This window comes from Semicossyphus pulcher, unplaced genomic scaffold (assembly GCF_022749685.1).
Source record: "Semicossyphus pulcher isolate SPU_LCO1_2020_fin unplaced genomic scaffold, fSemPul1.0.p SCAF_11, whole genome shotgun sequence".
In the NCBI taxonomy this organism is placed as follows: domain Eukaryota; kingdom Metazoa; phylum Chordata; class Actinopteri; order Labriformes; family Labridae; genus Semicossyphus; species Semicossyphus pulcher.
In genome coordinates, this window is record NW_027211615.1 from 28,020,208 (window position 1) to 28,038,665 (window position 18,458).

The window sequence follows — 18,458 nt, forward strand, 5'->3', positions numbered from 1 at the left end:
CTTAATCGGATTATCTTGTTTGCTCACCTGCTGAGACGCTCGGGGATTTCCTACAGGAGCAGTGAGAGGGAGGGTTTCCGCCTTAAAAATACACTTTTATAACTATTTATAGACTGTAGAGCAGCTATGGGAGAAGTGCTAAAGCAGCTAGCAGCTAAAGTAGTTTAATGGCAGACGTTTTACTTTTACTGCTTATAACAGGCAGTCTTTCTTTAACAGAAGTATCTTCAATATACTAAGTGTATTCTCTTCCTTAACTATACTTGCGGGATTGAAAGTAGTCGTACTGATTCTTTAGCCACATTAATGCTAGCTGTTCAGATGTTAGCACAAGTATAGTTTAGTTTAGTGACTCTCCGGAGGTTTTCTTCCACTTTCCTCTCACTTCTCTCCGATTTTTTGGCTGTTTTTCTTTGAGAGTTTTGTTTGTGTCAGACATCTTGTTGATGTTAGGCTCATTAAAGTTATAAAACACTAACCTTTTAGGGTGTGAGAGAGGTCTTTTTAAGATCTGTTCAATGAACCACAGCATCGACCGTTCTCGTACCCGTTTCTTTTCTGCCTCTTTTGCATCAAAGAAATATAAACAAAAAGCCAAAAACATCATCTTCCGAATGAAATAAAAAGTTTGTTATTTCATCCGTCAAATATTACGGAAGCCCTAAGCCACACGCATTAATACATTTAATTTCCATTTTCCCATCATAGTAAGTCATTTCAGTTGTTTTCTTGAGATCTCAACTTTTTTATCTCGTTTATCTGGAGATCAAAACGCTTGTTGGATAATTTCCTGTCGATCTAAACGGAACAACAGCTGATCACTGTGATGTTACAGAGCAGGACATGCCATGCTGCCTTCGCCCGCACTAATGAGGTCAGTGTTTGTTTTGTGCTTTTGCAGCTCTGGGGATACGAGTGCGATATGATCATCTGATGTTACGGTGCTGCAGCGTTGAGATCTGGAGAAATAAATACGCCGAGATCTCGAGAAAACAACCGGAAATTCCTCGTTATCACGAGAAAACAGAGTAAATGGATGCATGTCCGCTTGGGGCTTTCGTAGAACAGCTGCTTAACGCATTAAAATGAATTCCATAGGTTTTCACATTTGGGTGAAAACAGGAAATTAAATCATCCAGAAACTTTTCAAACAATTCCCCCACAGTATATTTATCTGCAGTATATTTTGTAGTAAAATAAACCTTGTGTCTCTGAATCTGCGACCGCAGCTGCTTCTTTTGGTTCATTTTGAATGGATCACTTTTCAGGCTCGCACAGGGACCGTTTGATCCTCTGTCGGCAGCTTTATAATCTTCAGATATTCTAATTTAAGTACAATAAACTTGTCATGAACTAGTAGTAAAAGAACCGGCTGTTTTATGAGTAATATTACATCCATTCTGAGAATCTGACCTACATTTGTGTTTTCATATTTGCTTGAGTAATATCAAGCCGCAGTCTTTCCTCTCCTGCTGTGACTTCTGCCTTTCTTTTCCTTCCTCTTCACTCACTTCCTGTCGTTTCCAGCTCAAAGCCTTGCTCTGTTGTAATCCAGAAACTTTGAGTTTCTGTCGCCTGCCAACTAAAGTTACAACTTTCACTTTCACCAAACCCAGCCTTTCTCAGAAACAACGCTTCAGGAGTTCAGAAATTGTGAAATATCAAAAACCAACCCCTTGTATGTTGGCATCGTGAGCATTCATGTCTCACATGGAACAGGAAATATGACTTTGCTGTGCGACCGACATGACATGATCGAGAAAGTTCCACCTCACCGGTCACTGCGACAAATGTGTGTGTGCTTTCATTCACCCTTGGGTCATGCATTGTTTCCAGGGAAGCCGTGACAAGGTGATGAAAACACCTTGGTGTTGATTTTCCATTGAGGAAAGCCTTTACAGTCTGTGTGTGTGTTTGTGTGCGGCGGTGTCATGGAGAACACCAGCCAGCTGTGATAAACAGGCATAAAGCAGGTTAATGATCATCCAAACGGTGTTTCCCTGCTGAGGCTTTTATTGTGGTTCACACGCGTTCAGCGGGAGGGTTAAAGGATGCAGGCTGGATGTAGGTTCAGTTACACAAACATGAAATACCTCTTCTTAGGAGGAGAAAGTCGGAAAAATTACAGATTTAGTTTGCCGAGTGTGGATTGTTTCCTTGGTTAAATATGGGAGACATTTATAATTCTAATTAGGTAAATACTTTGTGATCAAGTAGACGCTATGAATGTGTTTTTTGCAGGTTTTGTGAGTCTAGGCCTTGTTGGTATCAAAAAACATGCATTGAAATACATGTATAGTCTTCCCAAATGTGCCTTTTAAATGTCTTTTTGTGGCATGTACGCTGTAGCATAAAGCGGTCGCTCATGATGTTAACTTTTCTTTTGGTTTTGATTCATGTGAAACTCCCTGCTGTGACCAGAGCTGTAATAAAGTAAAACTATGTGGCTTCAGTGGTTCTGTAGTATCAGCAGTGCTACACAGAGATGGGAAAGAGAAGTGATTACATCAATCACAGAACACAGAAACAGCATTAAAACACTGTGCTAAGGGGAGAGTATTTGGTAAGACTGTCAGCTGCTCTGGCCCTCGTATGGATGCAAAATTCAGCGAGAGTTGGGTTAAATGATCAACTCCATTACGAAGCAGACAAACTAGTTTACCTGTGTATAAGAAGTGGAGGTAGCCACAGTGACGTTGGTTTTTGGTCTGCTGTTTGAAGCCTCGCTGTTGCCATCGTTGTCTTTTTAAACCAGAAGTGACCATATTTGGACGAGAGAATGTAGCTGGAGGGTAGCAAGTAGTTTTCAAAAGCTAACACTAGTGCTAGCTTAGTTAGCTCGGTGCATCCGTGATTCAAGTTAACTCTGATATTAGCTGTGTCCCAATTCAGGGACTGCATCCTTCGAAGGACGTAGTTCAGGGCCAATTGCGTCACAGCGTCGCGTCGAAGGCTGTCCCATTTCGAAGGCTCCTTCAGATGCGTCCATCAAATGTGTCCCCCTTTTCCCGGGTCACCAAGGATCCATCGGATGCATCCTTCGCAGCCCGATGTATCCCGAGAGTCAATGCAGCTAGCTACCTGCTAGGCAACAGGAGTGGCGTTTGGTGACGCAACGGTAAGGGCGGGAACATCTGGTGATGCAAACAGGAAATCCTCTGTAATCTCATTTCAGTTCAGCCTTAGTGGTCTACAGTTTTCAGCTCATATGGTAGCAACTTGTCAATCACAGGGTAGCCACGCCTTAAAGCATACCCAACTTTTATCGTCTACTTTGCTCTAAATGGGAACATATATTACAAAATGAACATCATACTGAATTGTACAAGATTTGCTTGAGTTTATTAACTCTGTTGTTGTTTGAGACTTTGATAAAATATCGTAGCGTTGGGGGGGGGGAGCTAGAATGATGTGTGTTGCTAGCTCAAGCTCAAGCGAATCCAGCTGCTTGGGCCAGCGCTTTGCTGCGCTGCGGATCAGACACGCTTCCATTGGGCGATAACTTGCGCCGTCTGACGGACCAGAACCGCGGCATAGACGGAACGCGCCGGACACGGATCCTTTCTCACATAGCTCTCGCTCGTTTAACATGCACCTTCTTCTCCCCAGCATGCTGAACTCCCACTTACAAGTAACTTTATGACAATAACTCCCTCTTTCCTCACCCAGAACTACTTCTCAGCCACTTACCCACTATGGTGGACACCTCCCTCAATAAACAACAGCAAAATATCAGGAACTTTCATGCAATCTATGGATTAGGCAGGCGAATTTAGGCCAAATTGGTCACATTATATGTTGTAAATCTGGCAACCAGCACAGCCCGTCTAATCCCCGCTGTAATCTGAACAGAAATGCGTTGACAGAGGGGGTTTCCAAACTGTTTCACCCTCGGACAGGAAGTCCCTTCAGGCTGGAAACTGAGACATCAGCATTAAATGTTGCAGAAAGGAATAAAACAGTTGTCACCTACTAAAGACTAAAATCAGATCCAATGAACAAACAAGCTTTGCCTCCCAAAGTGAATCCACTAATTCAATTAATTCCATAGAATTGACAATAATTAATTAAATTAGTTGGTGTACACATGATCCACTCTCCCTTTAAGAGATGATGTAGAAGAAGCTGCTTTCATTAGATCAGACACGGTCGTAGTTTTATTTTTATATTTAGAACGACTCAGAATCAAGAAAATGCTGTACGTTTAAAGAGCACACACACACACACACACACACACACACGCACAGCAGGCAGACGGGTGTTGAAAAGTTTACGAGGTCAGAGCTGTAATCCGGATTGATGCTGCGGCGTGAAGTCATGGCTGACCCCGCTGCCTATTAATACCACATGATCGAACCCGCCGGCTCAATATTACATTCTCTATTTTTACACATGAAGAGTTTCATACCGAGCTCTGTCACGCCCACCAAACCCCTGTGTAATTTTGTCAAATTTTGAAACACACAAGAAACTGACACTCGTATTTATTTAAAATGTCCATGTAGGGATCGAGAGTGAACTTTGAGAATGTTCGGCTGTGAAACCTGCATTTCAAACAGGTAGTTATTTTGTCAGAGGAAGTGGAGAGCTTATTTAAATGTCCTGTATAATTAATAGGAGTGTTAGTAGAGTTTAAATACAGAAAGTAGGCATAAATCAGGATGTGAAAATGGTTCTAGAGGAGGTTTTTATAATAGAAATGTGTGTTTTATGTTATGTAAAGGCCATGTTTGTTAGTTTTAAGTCATTTATGAAAGATGGCAAACTGTAGGGAGCAAAATAAACGATTTAATCTGCGACATTTAAGAAATAAACACCTCAGAAACAACAAACCAACTGCTGATTTAACCACACATTTTTGAGTAGAACTGTAGCAGCTGTTTGGGACTATAAATTGTTTTACATTCTCAACTAATTCAAAGTGAAAGTGGGGCAGGAGGCCGCACGCAGGGAGAGCGAGCGAGAACTAACCCCCCGTACTCTCGTTTTCACCTGCTGGCTTTCATTTCACTTCCTCGGCTGCGTGGTGCGTTCAGGTTCATGAACTTTCAGCCGCAGTCGGATGTCGGCTGCTGGAGAGAGCAGGCGTAATGGTCGGAGCTGTGAGTTTCACTATGAGGGAGCAGTATCAGGATTTCAGGGAGTTTCTCATTCTGAGACTGTGCCATGTAGAAAAGAAAGTGAAAAGAAAAACATGTCATGAATGTTGAGAACACTGGTGACATATTTTAGGGACATCAAGACACATTCAGCAAGCTGCAGCTTAAACATGTAGAAAATAAAGTTTGGATGTAATTCAGATCACTCTGTATGTCTCTCTCTTTCTCGGCCTGTCACTCAAAACCATGTGATTTATTAAACGGCAGACGAACAACCAAATCATTAACTGAAGACACAAACAACAGACAACACAACAGGCAACAAGACAGCAGTCCCCACAAAAGTCTTCTGATGTCAGCACTAAAGACTGTTAACAATCAGATTCACCTGCAAAGTTAAAGGAGCAGTTCGCCCCAGGAAAATCCGCTGTCAGTCAAAGCTGGTGTTCTCTGTAATCGATAGAAGCGATAATATTAGAAATTGGCGCCATAGCTGTGGAGAAAGTTGTACAAACAGCTTGTGGTTTTGCCCATTCTACATTCCTACAACACCCAGCATGCACTGCGTGAGGGGCGCAGTGCATCTCTGAAAGGAACGGCCCAGCGAGAGACGCTGGAGTGACATACTACTGTTTCGCTGCAGGCAACGGCTCAGAGCGGTACAGAATCTGAAACACTACGAGAATATTCCGGTGGATCGTCTAAAAATCTTCAGGTCTGCAGTCTACATTTCAAACCTGACGATTTTGAGACATGACATCGGAGGATGGCGTTCGAGATTGAGGAAGTGTAGTTTAGCGAGCTCCCTGGCCTCCGTCAGATGATGCTTTTACGTAGACTGGTGGAGGTTTCCCAGGGCCCATTGGAGAAGCAGATAGCGTCCTCCAAAGGCACAGAGCCAAATTGCATTTTTTTCCTACCATAATGGCGTTAGCTCCCCATAATAGCATGACAGGACTGAGGTTGAAAATTGGTGAACTGTCCCTTTAAGACAAGTGAAGTTGTGCTGCACTGTGTTTGTGTACTCTCACTTACTGAAACAAACAAGTGTGGATTAGTCTCTGTTAGATATACTGTATATATACAGTATATACATATATCTATCTAGCTCTATATATATTTATAAGGAGAGAGAGAGGGAACTTTAGGTGCTATAGTTATAGTTTGATTGATTGATTGATTGATTTAGATCTTGCATGTTATGTTTTGCATCTCCCATCTTGTTAATATTTAAAAACTTGTATTTCTAATGGCTGCACAGTGGTGCAGCGGTTATGCCTCACAGTTAGAAGGTTCCTTGTTCAAATCCCGGTTCAGAAGTAGTAGGCCTTTCTGTGTGGAGTCTGCATGTTCTCCCCGTGCATGCGTGGGTTCCCTCTAAGTACTCTGGCTTCCTCCCACAGTCCAAACACATGTTCGTTAGGTTCTTTGTCAGCCCTGTGATTGAGTGGCGATCAGTCCAGGTGTAACCCCGCCTCTCGCCCCCCATGACCCTGAACAAGTGGTGGATAATGGATGGACGTTCTTCTAACTTTATGTCATATTTAGACTCACTAGTTTTGAACAGCGTTTACCTCTTTGACATTTTTTTGAATCATTTACTTTCCAAAAAGGGCAAATTTAAAACGTTAGCAGTGAAACATTGAATGAAAGCAGACAACTCAGATAAAATCAAACTTCCCTTTTCTATGATGTTGAGGATCTACAGTAAAAGCAACATTTACATGCTTAAAATGGAAGCGTCAATCTGAACTACCGGTGATGGTTGTGGTTCTAGTTCAACATATCTGAGACGGGAAGAGCTTAAAAAACAAATGTTGTTGTGTTAAATAGTTTCAGGGTGTTAAAGTGTTCAATAATCTACCCCCTCCATCCGTACATTTCCAGAAGAGCTAAGGGATATATAGATCCTGCCTCCTGTCTCATTTTCAGGCTTTGAAAAGTTCCGATAATAAAATAAAAGTGCTCGTGGTGGTGATGATAAGTGTTGTTTGTGAGGAGGAGGCGGAGGAGGAGGCTTCCCTTCATCCCGGTGTCTTTTCCCGGCTCCCCGCTGGGTGCCCGGTAAAGCCACCAGGAGGATGAGAGGAGATTTCCCGGAAAGACAGGGTGACGTAATCCGCTCCTGCTGAGAATATAAAATGAGGAGGAGGAGGAGGAGGTGAAGGAGGGGGAGGTGTTGTTTATGCTCAGGTGCTATAGAGAAATCTATAGAATTAGAAAGACTAGAATGAGGGTTGTTGTTGTATTTTTTTTTAAAGATTCAACTAATTTAAACATTATTCAATTAAATAAAATATATAAAAAAATAATGTTAAATTTATTCTTATAAAATTTTCTTTCTTCCTTTTATTGTAAAATATTTTGTAATATTTATGTAACGACTTATATATACAAATAATGTTTGTAATAGTCATTTTATTGTATAATATTTTATAACCTGTAGGACAGTAAACAAAACAATAACACACTATTTGTTATATATTTATTTTAATCAATTTATCTTATTTTGTAGTTTTTATTGTGCCTTCCTGTCTTCCTATTCCTTCCATCCGTCCCTTGCGTCATCCTTTCCGGGAAGCTGCGGCTCTTCCTCCTCCTCCTCTTCTTTTTCTCCTTCTCCTTCATCACGGGGTATCCGGGAAATCCTCCCCCCCTCCTCCTCTCTTCCTTCTCCCCCCTCCTCCTCCTCCCAGCATCACGCCCCTGATGAGAAGCGGTGTGAGACGCGGAGGATTGATTGATGGGTTGATTTGATGGATACCGCGGCCCTTTCCTGTACGTGTTAATGTGGTAAACGGGTTTTTAAGCTTACGGAAGCCGGCCGGGATCATTTGCACTTACAATCTGAGTGATTCAGCGCTTTCCGGTAAATCTGCGTGCTGCTGAAATGGAGCTGATGACCGACCGTAATACAGACAGACAGACAGACACATCAAAATACAGCAGATTTACCGACCAGAGAAGGTTCCAGAAAATAGATTTCTCTGATTTGTTGTTCTGCTATAAAAACAACCAAACAATCGATTTATTACAGGATGCATTACAGCCTATGATAATTTATGCTGATTATTACGTGGCTAAAAAATCGTGTTTTTGTTGCTCAGTTGAGATTACTGCTCCTGTGATATGTCAGTATATGAATCTGAGTAGTATTAGGGACACTTGAAATATTTGACAAAAAAGTTGTAATGTTACAAGAATAACTTCAATATTTTGTAGTTATTTTACAAGACAAAACTTATATTTTTTTGATATTAAAGTAGTAAAGAATAAAGTCTGGAAATAAAAGTAGAAAGAATATATATAGAAATACAATAAAGTCAAGAATACATTTGTGAGAATAAACTGACTCAATATTTCACGTTATATTTAAAAAAGGATGTTTAATGAAAAAGTAACATTTCAAGCACATTATTTCAAGAATTCAATTGTAACATTGTGACTGAATCTAAGTAAAGAAGTCAGAATGCTACAACAGAGTGTCGTACTTTCAAAAACAATTCTTGTTTGTTATAAAATCGCAATATTTTAAAAAAGTTGTGAACTTCCAGGGCGCTGGATTAGCTCAGTGGGTCGAGCAGGCGTCGCGTATACAGAGGCTACAGCAGCTGCAGGCTCGGCTGCCGCCCTCGGCTCCCCGGCTCTCCTCTCCCCATACTTCCCGTCTCTCTTCAGCTGTCCCAAAATTAAAGGCAGAATGGTTTTTAAAAAGTTATAATGTTAGAGACTAATGTTTTTAAAAAGTTGCCCACAAACACGTTTTTTACAAAATAGCTTTAGCTTACTGCAAAGCCTGTTTAATCAACATGATGTTTTACACTCTCAGGATAGATGAACCTTTGAAATCAGATATATTTTATATTATTTATGTTTTATCATCCAGTTTGATTTAGCTGTTCTGGAGCTTTTGAGTATATCACACGACCTTCCTTTAGCAGATGATCGTTTCTAATACAAATGTAGACAAATGAACAGTCCTACTTTGTGCAGATGTTAACGTGTGTGTTTCTGAGCCCTTTAAGGATACCTCGTCCGTACTGGCTTAAAAACAGAGCTTCAAAGTTTCTTGGATGATGGAAAAAGTCGTATGTCTTTGGGTTTTAAAGTTTTTTGTGTGTATTTAAAAAAAGGTTGAAACTTTTGTGCCGCTGCTACAAACTCTTATGCTCTCTACAGGTTGTTCATAATAGTTATCAGAGTTTAACCCCTGATCAAAGTCCCCGTTCTGTTTCTTTATAGCTTTAAACTTGAACAGAACCCGTACTTTGCACTTTTAACCGGTTACGCCCTGTGTTGTACTTTGCACCTTTTCTTTTAAACTTCTCCTTTTACTTTCACTTTGACAGATTTACTCCAATCATTATATTTAGCTCTTTCTCTCTAGTTTCAGTGACTTTCTCTCGTCGCTGCAGCAGTTGTATTTACACCAACAGAGCCGCAGATCACGTGTGCAGATTGATGTCATTATGATTCATCATAATTAAACCAGTTTAACGCCGAAAACAAGATGATGACTCAGAGATTCAGACAGGCTGAGGGTTAAAAGCTGCAGCTTCACGTGACAACATGTGAGAGGCAGGGTGAACTTTGACCTTGGTGAGATGGTGAGATGATGAGACACGCACTCAATCATAAAATCAATAACCCTCAGACTGAAAGAGACAAACAACAACAACGAGCATGATTTAAATGTTGTTTTCCGTCTCATAGCAGTCTTTGTTGTCTTTGTTTTTGCTGTTGTACCTTTGTACCACCATTTGTTGTTATGTCGCCTCTCCTTGGGACGATTTTCTGACAGTCTTCGCTGCTGTTTTGCGCCTCTTTGTGTTTCTTTTGTTCCTGTCTGTAGCCTCTCTTTTTGTTCTTTTTGCATCTGTGTTTTTATTTTATGTATTTTTGTAGTCGCTTTGCATCTCTGTCGTCATTTATGGTCCGTGTGTTTCTCTGTGTAGTTGTTTTGTGTTTGTGTAGTCCCTTTCTGTCTCCGTGGCCCAACCCCAAGCTCCACACGCACGCAGGTAAATCACTTTAATAATGTTTATGGTCACTTTGACTTTTGATAGTTTGTTCAAATATGTGAACACTGTAAAGCAAAACACACAAATGCAAACTGGAGGTTGGCTTTATGTCCTTTTTTAGATTTCATGGCGTGTCTTGTTTCCAGGCAGCATGTGGTGATGATCATTTTTGTTCTGTTTTCAAGCCCCCGAGGACTCCCGCGCAAAGGCCCCGCCCGCCTGACAGCGTTAGAGTCCGTGAGGGCTCGGCGCTCAGGCTTTAGGGTGCAGCCGGGGCCTTTGTTGCTTCAAATCTCTTTGTTGTTATTTTGCATCTGTGTGATTGTTTACCTTTCTTTGTGTCTCTTTGTGGTTGTTTTACCTCCCTCTTTTTGCATCTTTGGGGTGGTTCTAAACTTCGTAAAAGTTTAAGGAGACATATTTTAGCTATGCTGTCAACTTTGTATTATTCTACATTGAGATTGTGAAGTCTTGTAAGTACCTGTGTGTCAATAAACTGGACTGGTCTACAAGAAGGGACAAAGTAGACTCTACCTGCTCAGGAGGAGGCACTTCTGAAGTCTTTCTTTGACTCTGTGGTGGCATCAGCCATCTTCTTCTCTGCTGCTGGGGCAACAGTCGACGGCTCTGTCCTGGGCTGCCCTCTCGACCCAGTGGAGGAGGTGGCTGACAGGAGAATGACGGCCAAGCTGTCGTCTCTGACCGACAACACGTCCCACCCCTTGCAGGAGACCCCAACACCACTGAGGAGCTCGTTCAGTGACAGGCTCCTTCACCCGCGGTGTCTCACGGAGGGAGGTCTTTTCTTCCTGCCGTGGTCAGACTCTATAATCAACAGTTAACACTCACACCAAAACAGACCTGTTAAGAGCGCTGCAACTCTCCATAATCTACACGTGCAATACTTTACTAACTTATCTAATGAGTTCGGTACATATTTGTTAGGATACACTTGTTTAGTTACTTTTTATATGCCCTTCATTGTGATGTTGCACTCGCCACTTTGCTGCTGTAACACTGTAAATTTCCCCGTTGCGGGACAAATAAAGGATTATCTTTTAAAATTGTGTTGCCTGGGATCAGTTATTCGGCCTTATATGTACGAGCCAGAACGACTTGCTCGTGCAAGAGGGCAGCCTGAGGTGAATGATGACGATTGGTTGATTTCAGCGAAAGCGAGGTTCTACGTAGAAACCTGCAGCTGTTCTGAACGTCCCGTTTCAGAGGCGACTTTTTTAAACATGAGATTCTGGAAAAACACGGAATTATGCAGTTCTCACTTTTAAACACCCAAACATGTGAAACCCATGAGTATCCATTTAAGAAAAGCTAGTGGTGCGTTCACTTACCCATCCATGATACTTAAATTACTTAAATACTTCAGCCTTCTATCTCTGGCGGGACAGTGGCCACCCTGCTGGCTCTGTCTCTGGACTCTTTCTATCACATGAACTCTGGTTCTCTTCTCTGCTCACAGTCTGTGTTTGAACTTTGTGATTTATTTGTTTGTCTCTCCTTGTTGAAAACATTTTGTCTCGCCTTGAAGCTCTTTCGCGTGCATAATAAACTCCAGCAGCCTGAGACAAACAGCGTAAAGAATCTTTTCATGTTAAAGTTGATCGTCCTGCTGCTGAACCCGAAGCAGTGGGCGGCTGTGGCTGTGTTAATGTTACGCATGTGTTTTTAATCACTGCTGGATATAAAGCATGATGATGTGTGTCAAAGGTACACTTGCACAGAGGAAGCACATTGTGTGAACTAATCCAGGCTGAAGGTCACAGAGGACAATAAGCAGTGTGCTTCAGTTCCCTGCACACACAGCTCAACCTGTTTCTGCATCAAAGACCTGAACCGGCAGCAAGGTGTGTTTCCTCGTGATACTTGTTCCACAGCTCGCAGCAGTGTGACGCTGACACAGCAGCTCTGTGTCTCTGACAACAACCTGTTTTGATGATGATGATGTCATCACGTAGGTGACGAACTCGCGACAGAAACAAGCAGCATGTACGTACAGATGACTCGGTTTCATATCTCCTTCAAAGTGAGTGAGGTGACGTTTAAGGAAAGTTCAGTTGTTGTCACATGACTTAAGGAATCTTTATCAGTGTTTCCAGCCTCCTTACAGAACTTTAAACTGATTCAGTCGAACACCAGGCTTTCTATTTGCATTATTTTACTGTGTTGAAGAATTTTAATCTTCTTTTTTGAGCATTTCTTGTAGAAAATTAAATGAAAATTCACGTTTAGAGTCTCGCAACTTGCTTAAATTATGTAATCCTTCATTAATGTTGTAACGACTAAAAAATCAGACGCACCATCGTATGAGGCAATGATCGAGAATGAAAACAGCATGTGATGGATTACACACAAAGAATAATAAATAAGAACCAGCATTTTAAAAATATAAAACTGTATATATATATATATAAAACAAATGGTCACTTTTTTCAGGGCATGAAGGTGAAGTCAAATGCTATTTAGAAATACTCTCTCTCTATTTTCAGCCCAATTTAATTGTACGTTACAAATAAAAATTTAGTAATGAAACCGACCGAGAAGGTGTCGGCTGAGGCTTGGGCTCGTTTCAAACGTGTCAAACAGAACGAGAAACAATTGTTACTTTCAGTGTTTAAACAAAGCAAAATTATTTCTTATTTATTTATGTTTTAAATGAAGTGAACAACATATGTTTAACTCTATCACAGGTTTACCTTTACATATTCAAAGTTTAACCTCTAAAGATTGTTTTATTTTGGTGGCTGAATTTACCAAAAAAATACAGGAAATATTATTATTATTAATTTATTTTATTTTAAAGGGACCGTGTTTAAAACATAAACGTCACCATCTGATGCACCGTACCAGATTACAGCTTTAAGCTCATTTGCGTGTGTAGTCCCTTGGCAGGTCAACACAAGACAGACAACAGGTCAGTAACAAACAGTACAGAGTAAAATATACGACAAAGAGCACACCAAAACACAAAGCTAGTAGCACATTGTAAATGTAAGCTGTAATGTAAAACAAGCCATGAAGGCCGTCAGTGAGTGCAGAGCTGAGCAGCCTTTGTCAGTAGGTTTTGAAGGTGCTGATGGAGCTGCAGCTCCTCACATATATACCTTTATTAAAGTGTGTCATACGGGCAGGTGTCAGTGTATAAAGTATAAACAAGGTGGTTTGAATGAAACACAACTGCAAGTTTGTTTATATTATAATAAACTAAAGCATGAAGTATACGAGGCTCGCTGTCTGTCAGAGAATAGATCTCTACATACTACTGCTGGCTGACAAACGCTGAAGGGTCAACATGTGATCTACTGACACAGAACGAACCATCCCGACCGCTCAGGTGGCCAGGGACAGGTGTGCCCAGAGTCAGAGCCAAACACGGAGAAGCAGCGCTCACTTTTTATGATCCGTGTATGTGGAACAAACTCCCAGAGACATGCAGGTCTGCTGAAACACTCTTTTAAATCAAGGCTGAAGACGCACCTGTCTTCTCTAATAACTACATTGTATTATTTATCACTGTAACTTTTACTCTTATATTTTATAAGCTGTTTAGATTTTATCTTCACTTTGCTTTTGTCTTGTTTTATAATATGTGTGGTGTGGGTGTGTTTTTTTAAACATAGCTTTAGTAGCATTAGAAGAAATGCTTTATATATACTATAGACGTGTGGTTTTCTTAGAGCAGCTGTGGCTTCATGACTCGTCTTTTTACCTAAAAGAATGGCGTCAAAAAGTCTCTCTCCTTTCTTCCCTTTTTCCTAAATTACCCCCCCCCCCAACCTCCTCTCTCTTTATTTCTTCCTCTTTTTCTCCTGTCATCCTTTCCTTCTCCTTTCCCTTCTTCCACCTCTGGTCGTCCTCTCTTCCTCTTTCTTGTTACTCTACTGTCATAGATCAGCTATATGTGGATTTATTATGACACACACTTGGTGACTAAAAGGTGTGTGTGTGTGTGTGTGTGTGTGAGTGTGTGTGTGTGTGTGTGTAATCAGCAGTCATGGGATAAAGACAGAGGTTTGTAATGACGTTCGACAGCTGATCCATCACTTATGTGTTTATAATAATAACTAATTCAAATGTAAAACAACTATATTAGTATCTTATTAGCGTGCATATTCGTAGCATATTGACTCTTAATGAGTCATTATGAAGCACTTATTAACACCTTATTCTGCATGAGCATATTCTACGACCATGCGGAGAGAATCACAAGTGGCGCCCAGTTAGTGACGCGTTGTCCATCAGCCAGCAGTGGTTGGTCTGCCAGAGAGGGTAGGCGGAGCTTAGCGGCTGCTTTTCCGCTCTCTGCAAGTGTTGCGAGTAAACAGTAATCTACTATGGCTGAACAAACAAAGAAAAGATGGATGACTACAGATACAACTTCAAAAAGACTAGGTCCAAACCTCGTATGTGGCTGACCGCATCAGGTCAAGGTGCGCTTTTGTGGGCAACACTGGAAGCGTGGCGCGTGCGTGATGGCTGCGGGACGAGTTCATTTTTATTTTAAATGCAACAGATGAGTCTTCACACTGCTGGCGTTACACGTGCTGAAAATCTAGAGAATAGCAGGCGCGCCTATTTTTACCGCAAGCCGCGTCCGGTATGCTTTTTCAAAGTAAAACCCGATCCGGAATTCTGACTCCCCTCGTTTGTTCACAATGCTTTTATTTTGAAGTGTTGTTGTTTTTTACTTTATTTGTAACTTTTCCAGGAAGTTATTTGATCGATAAAGTCACTCACAGGCTCCTTATTGCTGTTCCTGCTTAATTTTCTTTTGAATAAAAACAAAGTCATAAGTCTCCGGCGGGACACAAGTATTTATGTTAGTAAAAATAAAGGACAGCGGACGAGCAGCGGAGGAGCAGCCCCGCCTACTCCCCGAACAAAGTATCCAGAGCCATGTAGACAGAGAGTCGCGTCAGTGGAGGTCCAATATGCTCCAAGATCCTCTCTCTCTCTATGGCTCTGAAAGTACCGTCACTCACTCACTCAGTCAGTCAGTCAGTCACATACTGACCCGTGTGTAGGGCTGACCCCGGCGGTGAAAATCCAAAGAAAAAGAAACGAATTTGACGCTCAGATGAAGGCAAACAGTCTAAAAAGGAGAAAAATCAAGAGTTACAACCGGAGCCAACCGTGGACGTCACACTGTGCGACACTGTCTGGATATCTCGGAAGTGTGCTCCTGCAATTACCGCTTATCACCAGTAGGGCCGCCAAAGAGAACGATACCGAGATCTTTGAGATCATCACTTTAACTAAGGGCTTCCCTCCTAATTACTGCTTATTAATACCAATGATGATAGAGTCCAGATAACTGGGAATGCAGTCTTTCTACATTAGAACATGTTACCCATTCTAAAGTGAGGAGTGTTCTCTGTTAGCGCGCTGAAGCTTAAGTCTGCTCTCTTTGTTGTGTTTGAGTCCTTCTGTGCTGCAGTGACCCAGTTCCCCCTCAGGCCTCATTAAACTTTTATTAAAGTTTCATCTCCCACGCGCCTCCTCCTCTGCTTTCTAACTACAGCCACGCACGTTTCTTCACTTCATCTGCTTACAAAATAAAACTCCAAACAGGAAGTTCACCATGATCATAATGTGTGTCCTTTCAAACAAAGGGAAGCATATTAATCACCTTCCTGCTCTGGAGACGCAGAAGCTGAAATGGAAGCATTTTTACGACCGCCCCAAGGCCCAAAAGTTCTCGTTGGACTCGTTTCTGCTTCTGCTTGAGAGAGTAATGTAACAGGTGGAACTAAGGAACATCCTTTACCTGGTTTCAACTCATTCTCACACTTTTTTCTCCTTGATTTCAGAAGCATTTTGGTGCATCTACACAAACATTTACACGTCTGTTAGCATTCAGAGAGCGGACATTTCTCAACATTTTCACACTAAAACTATTTTAATGAATATTTGGAGGAAAATCTGACGTTGAAACCTTCTTAGAAACACTTAATTTAAAACCTAAGCTGCAAAAATGGAAACATCAGGTGACGCAGGAGTTACTGATTGTCCCTCCGGGTACTCCGGCTTCCTCCCACAGTCCAAAGACATGCTGAGGGAACGTGAGCCTGAAAGGTTGTCTGTGTCAGCCCTGTGATTGACTGGTGATCTATCCAGGTGTAACCCCACCTCTCGCCCAATGACAACATAAGATATACCTCTATCCCACTGAATTTAGCGCGTTGACGCAGGTTTCAGACCCTGGAAGACCTGCTTATAAATGCTGCTTGTCTCTTTTCATATTACCAGTGAAGTATCCTCCTGTCGGTCTCTTTTCTGCTGCGTCACTGTCTGACGTCACAAACACGCCCGAGACAGGGTTAGTAAAGAGTGAAGATGTTAGGGTGGTTAGGTCTTTATTGTATCTGTTACTCATTCAGTCTGTTTATCAAATTCGGCGCCAACAGATTTGGAACGATGTTCGAGCGCTGCTCGGACGGAGACGGGCGGAATTTGTAGCTGAGATGACGAGGAGTTGCAGAAGTTACAGACGGAGCATAGCAACCCCGCCGGAAAGCAGGCGGAGATTAGCGTGTTGACAGAGGTTTTGTGTTCCCATCGATGCCGATCAGAGCCGAGGCGATAATTACCCGGGTCGATTGCAGAGTAATTTGACCCGGGTCTGAATGCCGACTGTAACCTTTCCCACTAAGCCAAAAAGCCGGGTGTTAGCGGGTGTTAGCGGGCCATAGTCTCCAGTCCTCCCACAACCCTGAACAGGAGTAGCGGTGTGGATCATGGATGGATGGATGCCTGATTTAAAGCCATTTAAAGTTGCTTTAAAGCCTGATAGTGAACCCGCAGAAGGCTGGACTCTTTTGTTCTGCCTCCTCTTTGCTGCAGTGTCTCATTTGTCCTGAAGCGATGATTAAAGTTTCATTGTATCGTTCATAGAAAGAACAGGAGCTCTGTTTTTTTAGCATTTCACATGAATAATGGGAGCTTCAATCTGTGGCTGAATGAACTGATCTTATGTGTGTGTATTTTATCTTATTAAAGGATTCTTATTGTTATTAGAATTATTTCACGTTAGATTTCTCAGCAGAGAGAACGCCACATACATGTTAACACATTACTGCTATACACAGTTAAATCATGCAATATGGAGATGTAAATGCTCCTGTGAAGTGTGTGTGTGTGTGTGTGTGTGTGTGTGTGTGTGCAGTAATACAGGAACCTGCATCACATGGGCACACCGTGTGTTTCATGGCTGTCTGCGGTTTTGTTTTGAAGCCGACATGTTGTGACTTTTACATCAGCAAATTCAGGACATGACATCACAGTGCGGTTGTATGTTAATCAAGTTGTGGTGGAAGTCGGCTGAGCACGTTCACACATAAATATTGTACTAAAGAGCAGATCTGACCGTACTTCAGTAAATTCAGATGACTTTGCTGCTGTGTGCTTCCACTGCAGGACGTTTCAGAGGGAGATGTTCTGATCTGACAGCTGGAAATGAAATAAAACATGATCCATTCATAAAATACGACACCGTGCAAAAGTCTTTAAATGTGCTCCCTCTCCACCAGCTGTAATATATGAAGCGCTTCTTTCAAAATAAAGCAACTGTAACCGGATATTTAAAGTACTTTAACTCTTTGAGTACGTTCTGCTCGACTTTTAACCTCTGAATCTCCAAGCATATTGTTAGTGTGCTTAATGATTTTTATGTTGTTTTAGGAATTATATCTCTGAGCTGTTTTCTGCTTTTTATTCATTTAACCTGTATGACATGTGTAAAACATTTGCAGTTCATTCTGTAGGGATGAAGGAATTACTGACATTATAAAACGTATGTTCTACTGTTAATACTTTTGCATTTTAGCTCAAGTAAACTCTTGAAATACATAAATAAAAGAGTATTTTTACAGAGCAGAATTGCAGCTTTTATTAAAGTTAAAGACTGGACTTTAATTTCCTCCACGTCTGTTTACAAGCACGGAAACAGGAAGTAAGGATCCTCAAACACGGAGGTGTTTTCTGTCACAGCCAGAGAACAAGGAAGCAGCTGCTGGTATTTTCTGTTTGGTGTCACTGATGAGAAGAGTCGAGCGTGCTTACTGCTAATGTTATTAAGCGTTATGATCTGTTATGGAAGAACCTGACAGTAAAATCTGAGATGAAGCAACAGAGGACGATTTACTGGTACTGAGTGCACATGTGCAGATCCTTCCGAACAAACTGCTCCCTCCTTTTATCTCTGAGTTCTGATTCTCAGATTGTAAAACTGAATTTGTCTCATTTGCTTCATTTTTTCCAATAATTCGATGTTAGATTAGAAAAGACAACATAACATTTGATCCGAATATCTAAAAGATGAAAC